At 41.0% G+C, this 10,191-nt stretch overlaps 1 protein-coding gene across 5 annotated transcripts in view; it reads left to right on the forward strand.

Annotated features, from left to right (window-relative positions):
- Positions 1 to 1,342: 1,342 nt before the first annotated feature.
- The window catches only part of CDH19 (cadherin 19), a 92,664-nt gene continuing 83,815 nt past the window's right edge, over positions 1,343 to 10,191 (forward strand). For 2 of the 5 annotated variants that reach the window (XM_019545346.1, XM_019545332.1), the window contains exons 1-2: positions 1,350 to 1,731; positions 5,134 to 5,206. The gene's annotated coding sequence lies outside the window, so the exon portion shown is untranslated. Of the gene's footprint in view, positions 1,732 to 5,133; positions 5,211 to 10,191 lie in introns of all 5 variants that reach the window. The other 3 variants (XM_019545363.1, XM_019545353.1, XM_019545340.1) reach the window with 3 other exon arrangements.

Raw genomic sequence — 10,191 nt, forward strand, 5'->3', positions numbered from 1 at the left:
CTCAACAATTACGAAACTGGTCAATTTAAAACTAGGGAGGAGCCACGGGTTTAACTCAGACAGTTCAGCATGTGCATACAGTCTTGCCTAGATGTTTGCAGTTTTGTTCATTTGTAAGTATTATATTTAACATGTTTTAAAACTAGATAGAGACTAAGAAGTATCCTGCAAATTTACAAGGACATTCACTTTCCTGATCATTTTCAAAAGAGACTTCTGTCAAATGTAACATTTAAAAACTACCAGATGATGAAGAAATGTTGCTCCAAGTCCTGCTAAACATGCACACACATTTGGTGAACAGAAAATTCATCAGAAAATTGGCGCTGGAATAACTGAAGTGTTCCCTTCAGCTTTGGTGCCATCATTTTTTATGGGGAAAACCCAAAATTTCTGTTCTAAGTGGACAATTTCAGCATTAAAATGTTACTTGGAAACTCGGGGGGTTTTCCCCATCAAAAAATTTAAATGAAAATTTTTCTACCAGATTTAGGGAATTAAGTTCCCAGTTACAATTTAGACAGAATGTGTGTTAATCTCATAAAATCTGCTATAAGATAGGGGACTTCTCCCAGTACCAAGATCTGTAATTTGTTTTTCTCAGTTTGAATTCTATGTTTGAAGAACACTTAACACGATGTCAACAGACAATAAATATAAATCATCATCATAATGATTATTATAAAAAATTTTCAACTAAAGGACACAAATGCCTGTATGCTTCCATATTATTAAATTTCCTATCAGAGTACACAAAGCATGCAGGATCACATTTTAAATTACTGGGTCATAGCATAGTAGATTAATTAAACATGAAATTCAATCATAGTAAAACTTTTCCAAAATGCTATTTATATTATAATGACTTCTTCAAAACTATCTATAATCCCAGACATTTTACTATTTTATTTTTTTTTTATAAATCGATTAATAAGATAAAGGAAATGCTATATACAAACATGTAACTTTCTATCTACAAAATGTGCAAGTGTATGAGTGTGTGTGTAGGTGTATGTAACAGCCAGAGGCCAAAAAAATAGTTTTATTAAACTTCTGCAAGGAGGGTAAAACAAGATTTATTTTCATAAAGCTGTCAGAAAACATAAGGAAAGACATAAAGCTATATCCTGGATATGGTTTTCTCATGTGGCACTTTTTCTGAACAGAAATGATTTGGTAAAATCATTACTGGAGGGCAAAAAACAGACTGCAGTAACCTTCTCTTCTATTATGTAACTTTTGTGACTGCTCTAAATTGATCATTTGTTTTCCTGACTAATCTCTAAACAGAGGGCATGTCCCTTTCACTTGCAAAATACTCTCACAGAAGATGAATTACCTTCTCACCACCTTGGTTACTTGCCAGCGAGTGCTTTATTTTTCCACTAGGAAAAGAAAATCAGCTTGTATTTTGCCTGCTAGAGCCTTCTGCATTTTAATTCTGGGGTCTGAATGAACATCAGGGAGGCCTTATGATGTTTTGCACAAAAGTGCCTGTGTTCATAGTTTTACACACGGCACCCAAAATAGCATGCAGTAAGCGGCGACATACTGTGAGTTCTCAAAACTAAAAGCAGAAGTGTCTTTTACTGGCAGGAAGCTGTAACTTCTAAAGCTTTCTGAGGGGCTGTGAAGTAAAAAAAGAATTCCTTCCTTCTCCTCATGGTATATCTAATCTGATTTCTGTACTTCCTATTCCTTTAAGGCTACAAGGTTCCTGGAGTCACACAGGTAAGATCTTGATTTTTTTTTTCCCCCCCTTCATTATCGGTGTCAATTATACTTAAATTTTTTAATTAGCTGCTTCTAGTGTACACCTAAAGGACCGCAAAAGCAAAACCAGAAACCATTGCAAACTCTTTTCTAATGGGTTTGAGAAGAGTAGCCTTCTGCATTTTTTTTTCAGAACCTCTTCAAAACCTTCCCCTTTTGGGGGAAACTATTTACCCTACAGTTGGATTCACCTGGTGGGATCATTTCCTCCACTTTTTCTTTATATCCTGCATCTTCGAATTCTCATGATGATTACTAAGCTGTGCTCGTGCAAGCCAGCACCCCCTGACAGAGTGTTTATCAAGGCATCATGTATAGTCATCCAAGAGATATTCATTAAATATGCTCATCAGTTTGGAAGTGGTCACAGAAATGAGTAAAAACTCTGTTATCTTGTGATCACACTTAGAATGAGATATATTCTGCTATTCACCCTCCTTTTGCAACACTAAAAAAAACTTTGTGGTCTTCTTTGCCTTACATGCATACTTCTGCTCCCATTTCACTTTGAAATCCCATATCTGGTAATAGAAATGCCTTTCAGGCAGCAAAAGGGTATTGCTCTGCTTTTATTGGATCTCACGTATAAAATGGCATTTGGTTGATAAACAAGATGTCCAAGCACTAGTACAGAATACAATGAAATATTTCAGCTGAGTCTTGCCTTTATAAACTAGTTATTAGACATAAAAAGTAAAATTTGTTTTTTTTTTGTTCTTTAATTTTTTGATGCAACTAGACAAAAAAAAGTTCTGTTAAAAAGTCTATAGGGTATTCAATAGTTCAAAACATATTTAAATGCTTTATATATAAAAATCAGTTCATTCAGCTTTAAACATTATTTTACTATGAAAAAAGGTAAAGGTTATATTATTTTAGAGTCATTATTATAATGTTGCAATATATGGTCATTTGGAATCAAATTTTGTTGTTAGCTGCACAAGTCCATATTACTTCAGTGAAATTACTTAGCATTTGCACTGTCAAAGTTAAATGCAGCTAATCTGGTCTGTGATTCAACTAATAATGGTTACAAAGGTAGTTCTCTAAAGTTCAGCATATTTATTATAAGTGATTGAACCAGACAGATTGCATAACATGCCAAAGGGGTGTATCAGAGCTTCAAGTTTTATTGCCTTTTCTCAAGCTAATGAAAGCATGAGAATAATGGCTAATGGGCAGTGAAAAAGAGACATTTCTAATTAAGTGAAGGAGAAGACTTAAATATTATTTTTTTGTATCAAAATATTGTAAGGAGAGTAATATAATACAATGAGAATAAAAATCAGAAACATTGCAACGGAAAGCTATTCAGTTTTATAATGAAAATGTTAATTATTTTAAAGATACAGTATAAACTTATTTTTATCAATTTCCCATCTCCTCATGCTAAACTAGAGTTTTTATAAAGTATCTCAAAATAAGGACTCTGATTCTGCAGTTATCAAGATCTATTGACCTGTGATGTAACTAGTATATATTGACCAACATAAGTAAATTCCTGGTATTCATTGAAACAGTAAAATTACATATGTTACATGTTATAAATGTTAATGAACTTATGCTGGTAGTTGAGACTGTCTGTCATGTTTAATTGAAGGGCTGTATTTCACTTGCTTGTAATGTACTTGCTTATACCAGGTCTAGAAATCAGAAACAAATGTTTATAATAGATCAGGAAAAGTGATGCATCATACAGCATTTTCTGAAGGTTAGATTTAGGTTGGGATACACATATAGTATATTTATTATGGTCACAGGTGAACACAAACTAGAGAATGCCCTGGTCCTTTAGCCTTTACCTTTGTGGGGGGCCAATCTTAAAAGTTCTGCTTCGGTAAATAGTAAATACTTTAGAAGGTGGGAGATATGAACCTGTGCTGAATGGGTGATCATTGCTCAGTGATTTATAGTTGATAAGAAATATGCTCTATTTCTTTAGAAGGTAGCCTAGCATCCCAGGCCTGAAATGGCCAGTGCTCCTTGTTCACAAAGTGATAAAGCACTAGAAAACACAGATTAAATCTAAATGAATATTTATATAACCTGAAACAATTTATGTGATATATACAATATTTGCAGAAAATTTTATGACAGAGAACACATTCACACCTGTGCTCTTGGGGGGCATAATTGTATACCGCATTACATGCCAGTACAGAGGAACAAGGAAGTGTAGTGTCCTTTGGTTTCCCTCCATAGGCTATCCCAGGTTGTAGTGCAGGGAGAACAGCTTCTAGGTGACATTACTAACCCTCCTACAAATGAATGAGTATAAAATAAATGAGGATGGAGGCTTATTTCTGCTATCACAGCTGAGCTGGTGTGGTATGGAAAGCACGTCCCCATTTGATGCATATTCCTTCCTTGCTGAAGTGATGGAAAAGCAGATTTCATATTGTGTGTCCATCCATCATTGTTCTGCCTAGGACTGTGGTAAAAGTACAGTTTAGCCCAGACTAATTATAAGAAGTGTTCTATACTACTAAATCAGGAGCAAATTCTTCGTCTGTTGTGTGCATCCTTTTTAAAGCACATGTTAAGAGGAGGAACACCTCTGTACTTTACAGGGAGTTATATGGCTCTGACCTTCCAACAATTCAGTTTAATGTGTGCTTATTTAAAGTTGATATGGAAGAAAATTCTCTCCCTTAAAGTCAGCTGCAAAACTTAACTAACTAGTAGCAGGATCCTCTCTTAAAGTTACACCAGAAATTCCACCTAACTGTCCAGAAAACACCAATATGAAAGTTGTCTTTTGAACACTGAAAGAGTTTGAACAATGAAGGGCTACTTTTTACTTCTTCTGACACAATGAGATTTCCCCAGTTACACTGTGTCTTCTAGTGAAAAATGGATATTTGTCTCCAGAGTGGATGAAGTAATAAAAATGGTCACAAGCTCTGTATGCAAGATAATTCTACTTGAGGGTGATGGAAAACACTGTCAATTAAGGTAGCAAGGATTTGTAGTCACCTGATTTTTTTAAATTCTTGTTGTTTCTTTTAGGAAAGACAAAGAATTTGCTCGCGATTTAATAGTATAGTACACTTCTTATAATTAGTCTGGGCTAAGCATGCCATTAAATTGTGAGCAACACTTTAAAATTGTAAGGTAGGTAAGTCTGTGCTATCCTTACACCTGACGTAGACTTAGTGAAGTCTGCACTGAAATTTCATGCATTTTCTGTCTATAAAAGCTGTTCTCCCCTCTATCCTGCTCCCTGTAATTAGGGAGCTGCCCTTACCCACCCCTTTGATACCACTTTAGCTAGGTCTGAAATTTTCTCTAAGACCAACTCCTAGCAGTGAATAAGCCAGACATTTTATTTTAATTCATACATTCTATTCCATGTTGTAGCTTTGGAGAATAAAAAGGCAAGCTTTCCAAACAAATTAAGATGATGATAACCAGTCCTACATAAAGAAATGTGGTGAGTGTCTCTGTTTTTTCCCCTAACATAAAATTTAACATATAAATTGAATTGGTTTCAAATGCCAGATCTTTAGATAGCTGGAGGACAGGGCTATTTTCATAAAGAAACTGACCCATGAAATATATAAATAGCATTTGGAAATGTCACATGGAGATAAACTGTGCTGATTGCTCAACTTTTCATGTGTTCTTTTGCAGAAATGTGTTATTGTTATAAAATGAGACCCTTTTGAATAGCATAAGATAAACGATGCCTTGCATTTAAATATTGTGCTTTTTTCAGTTCTTTAACTCAATTTTTGTTGTTAAGTAATCATTGTGTTATCCTTTTGTGAAAAGCTTTTTCCTCTGAAAGATTAAGTGAAAACCTAACATGAACTTGAGATATGACTACATATATTATAAATAAATGGGGAAGATTATAAGAAAGAGATATCTAAAATATGTTAATAGATAGTGCACCAAACCACAGCCCGAATTAAAATTTCAGAGATGCTTATGCAGGATCAGACTGTGAGTCTTAGGGTGCATCTAGACAAGATGCTTTAGAGCAAAGATGACAAATTACTCCACAGTATAACATCACCATCTATACAAGTAGTGCTATTAGGCTGGAGTAAACTAATTCACTCTGCCATAGGATAGTACTGCCCAACACAAGTACTATCCTATAGTGGAGTTATTTATTCTGCCACAACACACATCTAGACTTGATGTGGCTGGCTGGGGTATGAGAGTGCTACAATGCGGAGGTTGCCTTTCACCTAGCCCCACACTGAAGCACCCTCATGCTCCAGACAGCCCCACTGCAGCACATTGAGCTGTAAGGAGCAGCTCTGAGCTGGCAGACTGATTCCCACAGGCCCTGAGGCAAGGACTGCAGTGCCCCAGCTCAATGCACTGTGGTCCTGGGTGCATGTGTAAATACTGTGCCCAGGAGCAATCAACTCCAGCATCAAGTGCACCGGAGTTTATTGCATCACACTAATGTCATATATAGAGGTGCTGTTTGTCACCTACCAGTTACAAATTACTCATCTAATTGTTATATTACAGTCAGAGTAACTACTCATACAAGTAAGGATTCATATAATTTTGGTCCCCAATTAGTAAACTCTTGATACGTGGACAGCATTAGAGGCTAATAGATAATACTTTCCTACAAATATTTCCCCAAGTCATTCCAAGCACGTAGCAAATATTTTAGACTTCAGTTGTTTTAAGAGTATGAAATGTATAACTTGAACTAAACTGTAATGTCTGCTATGTAAATGTAAGCAAGAGGTATCTTTTTTATAACCTTTGTGTGTCTGTAAAATTTGTACATTGTCCTCTAGAAGTAGCAGCAGCCTCCTGAAGCAGCAAAGCCCTATTTAGATAAGAACATCATGTAATATTCAAAAAAAGAGAGATTAAAATACAAAGTAACATTTCTAATTAGATTTGTGCCCTTGATATAAACCAATGGTGTTTCTTCATACAAATAAGAATGTCCTTTCTGGAGAATAGAGAAAATGTAAAGAGAGGTTTTACTCCAAGTGCACTCTTGGCAAATATTAAGTTTGCTGAGTATATGGAGTGTCCAAGGAATCTTTGAAGTAACTATTGACAATAGTGTCTTTATAAACATTATACAAATTGGAAATGCAAATATTGTGGTTATGAGAAAAACTGACAGGTTGTCCAAACCATAGCCTCATGTTTCTGTATTCGACCACTTCAGGGTTAGATAGTTTTTTTTCCCCAAATACTAGTGGGTTTCTAAGCAGACAAATAGCCTCTTAGCCCATGTCCAGAAAAGTGCAGTAACACTGTATGTGGTGCCTCAGACACATCTGTGGCACCACATACCATATGTTCCGTTGTTCTCCCTGTTGTAAGGGAGCAGTGTGGAGAGTTTTTTTCCTCTGTGGGTCAAAATAACCCACAGAGAAAAAGGCAGAGCTGCACATGCAGTGGCAGTGTGCGCCACCCAAAGCCAGAGCCCAGCTGACTAGAGCTGCACTATACTGCTGGCCAGGCTTTGCATGGCAGGATCACTGCTGCTGCAGCCCTGGGAGCCCCCAGAATGCCAGGTAAAGCTGCTGAGGCCAGCCAAGTGCTGTTCCCAGCTTCAGCAACCCCACCCGGGGTAACTTGCCACATACCATTGCATGCATGTCACAGACATTTCCCGGGGACAACTAGTGGTAGAACAAGGTGTGCCACCACTATTTGTGCTTGGGGGACAAAACATCCACACATCTGGACTTGGCCTTAGGCTGCAAACACGTCTGTTGTGGTATCTCAAAGCAGTTTGAGCCACCACAGGAGGCACAGCATGAATGAAAAACTGTTCCCACAGTGTAGACTCTGTTTGATAAGAAAACACACCAGAAAAAAAGTGGTGCAGTCCAAACTCCTGGAGCATGCCCCAAAGCAACTGGAGGCTGGATCCTCCAAACAGATGTTCTATCACCCAGCCAGAGCATCTCTGCCTCCCACTTACACTGCTTTAGCAGGCTGGAGGAAAGAGAAGTGGGGCACAGCTGGCAGCAGTGGCTCAGAGCTGAATGAGACCCAAGCTCTGTCCCCAGTAGATGGGGACATAAGGGTGTGGGGGAAGGCAGGAGAGGAATGCCCACCAACCCCTCACATGGTGCACAGCCACTTTGCAGCAGCAGCAGCCGGCAGTTGGCTCTTGGGTCACTCATGGCCCACTGCAGGCAGAGTCCCACCAGCAGTGCACAATGCTGCCTGAGACCCAGGGGCTACACATGGTGCATGGAGCCAGCCTGGTTCATTGGTGCAGTCTTTGGGCAGGACCAGGTCAGCTCCTGCAGCACTCCTGGCACTGCAAGCAGGAGCTGCACACCATCATGCTGGACCACCTCCTGTTTCCATGTGCCTACCACAAGGAGGGAGGAGCCAGCCCAGTCTGAGGGTGCGTGGCTCCTGTGTGCCATGTCAGGAATTCTGGGTAGTAGCAGAAGCCCAGTCCTGGCCAAAAATGCATGCCAGTGGACTGGGCTGGCTCCATGAACCACATGCAGCTCCTGGATCTTGGGCAGCACTGTGTGCTACTGGAGTGGCTCTGCCTGCAGTAGGCCATGAGCACCCTGAGTGCCCACTACGGGCTGCTGCTGCTGGCAGTGGGGCTGTGTGCTATGGGGTGGTGAGTGGGTGATAATGTGGCAGCCCCCCCATAAACCCTACACCCACAATACCCCCACAACTCCTCCCATATAATCCACTCACAAACATCACACCTCCACCCATAAACCTCACACTCCCCCCATATCAACAAACCTTCCCACAATCCACTCATAAAAATGATACCCCCACCCACAAATCCCAGAGAGGTGATGCTTTTCCTCTATGCAACTTCGGTCAGTTTGCAGTTAGAGTACGGCATCCAGTACTGGGCGCCGCACTTCAAGAGGAATGTGGCCAACCTGGAGAGGGTTCAAAGGAGGGCCACCCACTTGGTGAGAGGGCAGCAGGACAGGCCCTATGAGGAGAGACTGAGGGACCTCAACCTGTTCAGCCTCAGCAAGAGAAGGCTGAGGGGGGACCTGGTAGCTGCCTACAAACTCATCAGGGGAGATCAACAGCAAATAGTTAGAGCCCTTTTCTCCTCAGCACTGCCTGGGGTGATGAGGAACAGTGGTAATAAGCTGATGGAGAATAGATTTAAGATAGAGATCAGAAGGCAATTTTTTTTCACAGGGGGGCAAAAACTTGGAATCAACTTCCCAGGGAAGTGGTCCTTGCCCCTACCTTGGGCAAACTGAAGATGATCACCTGTCTGGGATCTTGTGAACCAAGCATTCATTCCTGCCTGAGGCAGGGGGTCAGGCTAGATGATCTGTTCACGTCCCTCCTGACCTTAGCTACTATGAAATCCCACACTCACAAACCCCGCCACAAACCCATCCACAACCCCCAGACCCACATATTCACCAAACTCTACACACACAAACCCCTCTACAATCTAATACATAGAAGCCAAACACTCCCCCACCTCCACAAATCCCACATCCACCCCACACCCATCCAAAATCCTCCAACCCCCCACAAATCTCACATCCACTTCTACACCCAGCTACAAACCCTCCCACGTCCCCCCTGGCACCCCCACAAACCCCACATCTACCCCTAAACCCCTTTCCCTACCTCCACCCCGCATCTGTCCCACAAACCTCACACCCTTTGTGCCTTGCTGCCAGATGGGATGGGACCTCCTGGCAGGAGCTGCAGCTGCAGGGGAAACTGCCAGACCAAAGCCCTGCCTCATGCCCACATCAGTCTTGGGACATACAGCCCTGGCCTGGGGGTGGGGAGGGGGAGTGCTCCTGGTCCCAGGAGTCACATGGGGGCTGTAATAGGCTGCAGGGAGGGGTAGAATTGGCAGCAGGAATGTGACTGTGAAAGAGAGATGGGGTCGGGGTGGGGGAGTGCTCTTGGTCAGAGAGGCTTCCAGAGCTAGGCTTTGAGCCCCCCTGCTCCCCTAGAGCAGCCTGTGCAGGGGGAGGCTGGCCTGGAAGGGAAAGGGCTTGCCCAGCCCAGTTCCTAAGCCCCATTCAAGGGCTTCCCAGAAACAGCAGTGGGTCACTGGGGCTCAGGTGCTGGGGCACAGAGAGCAGGACAGTAAGGGATGGCACTGCTCAGAGCCACAAAACAGCTGTGGGTCTGGTTGCAGCTGTCCCCACATCCTGGTAAGCGAAGGGGGCAGGGGCAGCAATTTGCTTTAAAATTGTAAATATGTCAATAAAACATTTCCCAACTGATCTCTCGCTCATGTATATTATATTATACACACACACAGTGGCATTTTATTGATGGAAGAACACAGATTTTTGTGTATTTTAAAAAGAAAATTTGTTTTTTGTTTTTTTTTAAATCAGAGAATTTCATAGTTTCATAGTTTCTAGGGTCAGAAGGGACCTGAGCAGATCATTGAGTCCGACCTCCTGATATCTAGCCTAAATCTACCCTCTGCCA

The sequence above is a fragment of the Crocodylus porosus genome, unplaced genomic scaffold (genome assembly GCF_001723895.1).
Source record: "Crocodylus porosus isolate Cpor-Errol unplaced genomic scaffold, CroPor_comp1, whole genome shotgun sequence".
In the NCBI taxonomy this organism is placed as follows: domain Eukaryota; kingdom Metazoa; phylum Chordata; order Crocodylia; family Crocodylidae; genus Crocodylus; species Crocodylus porosus.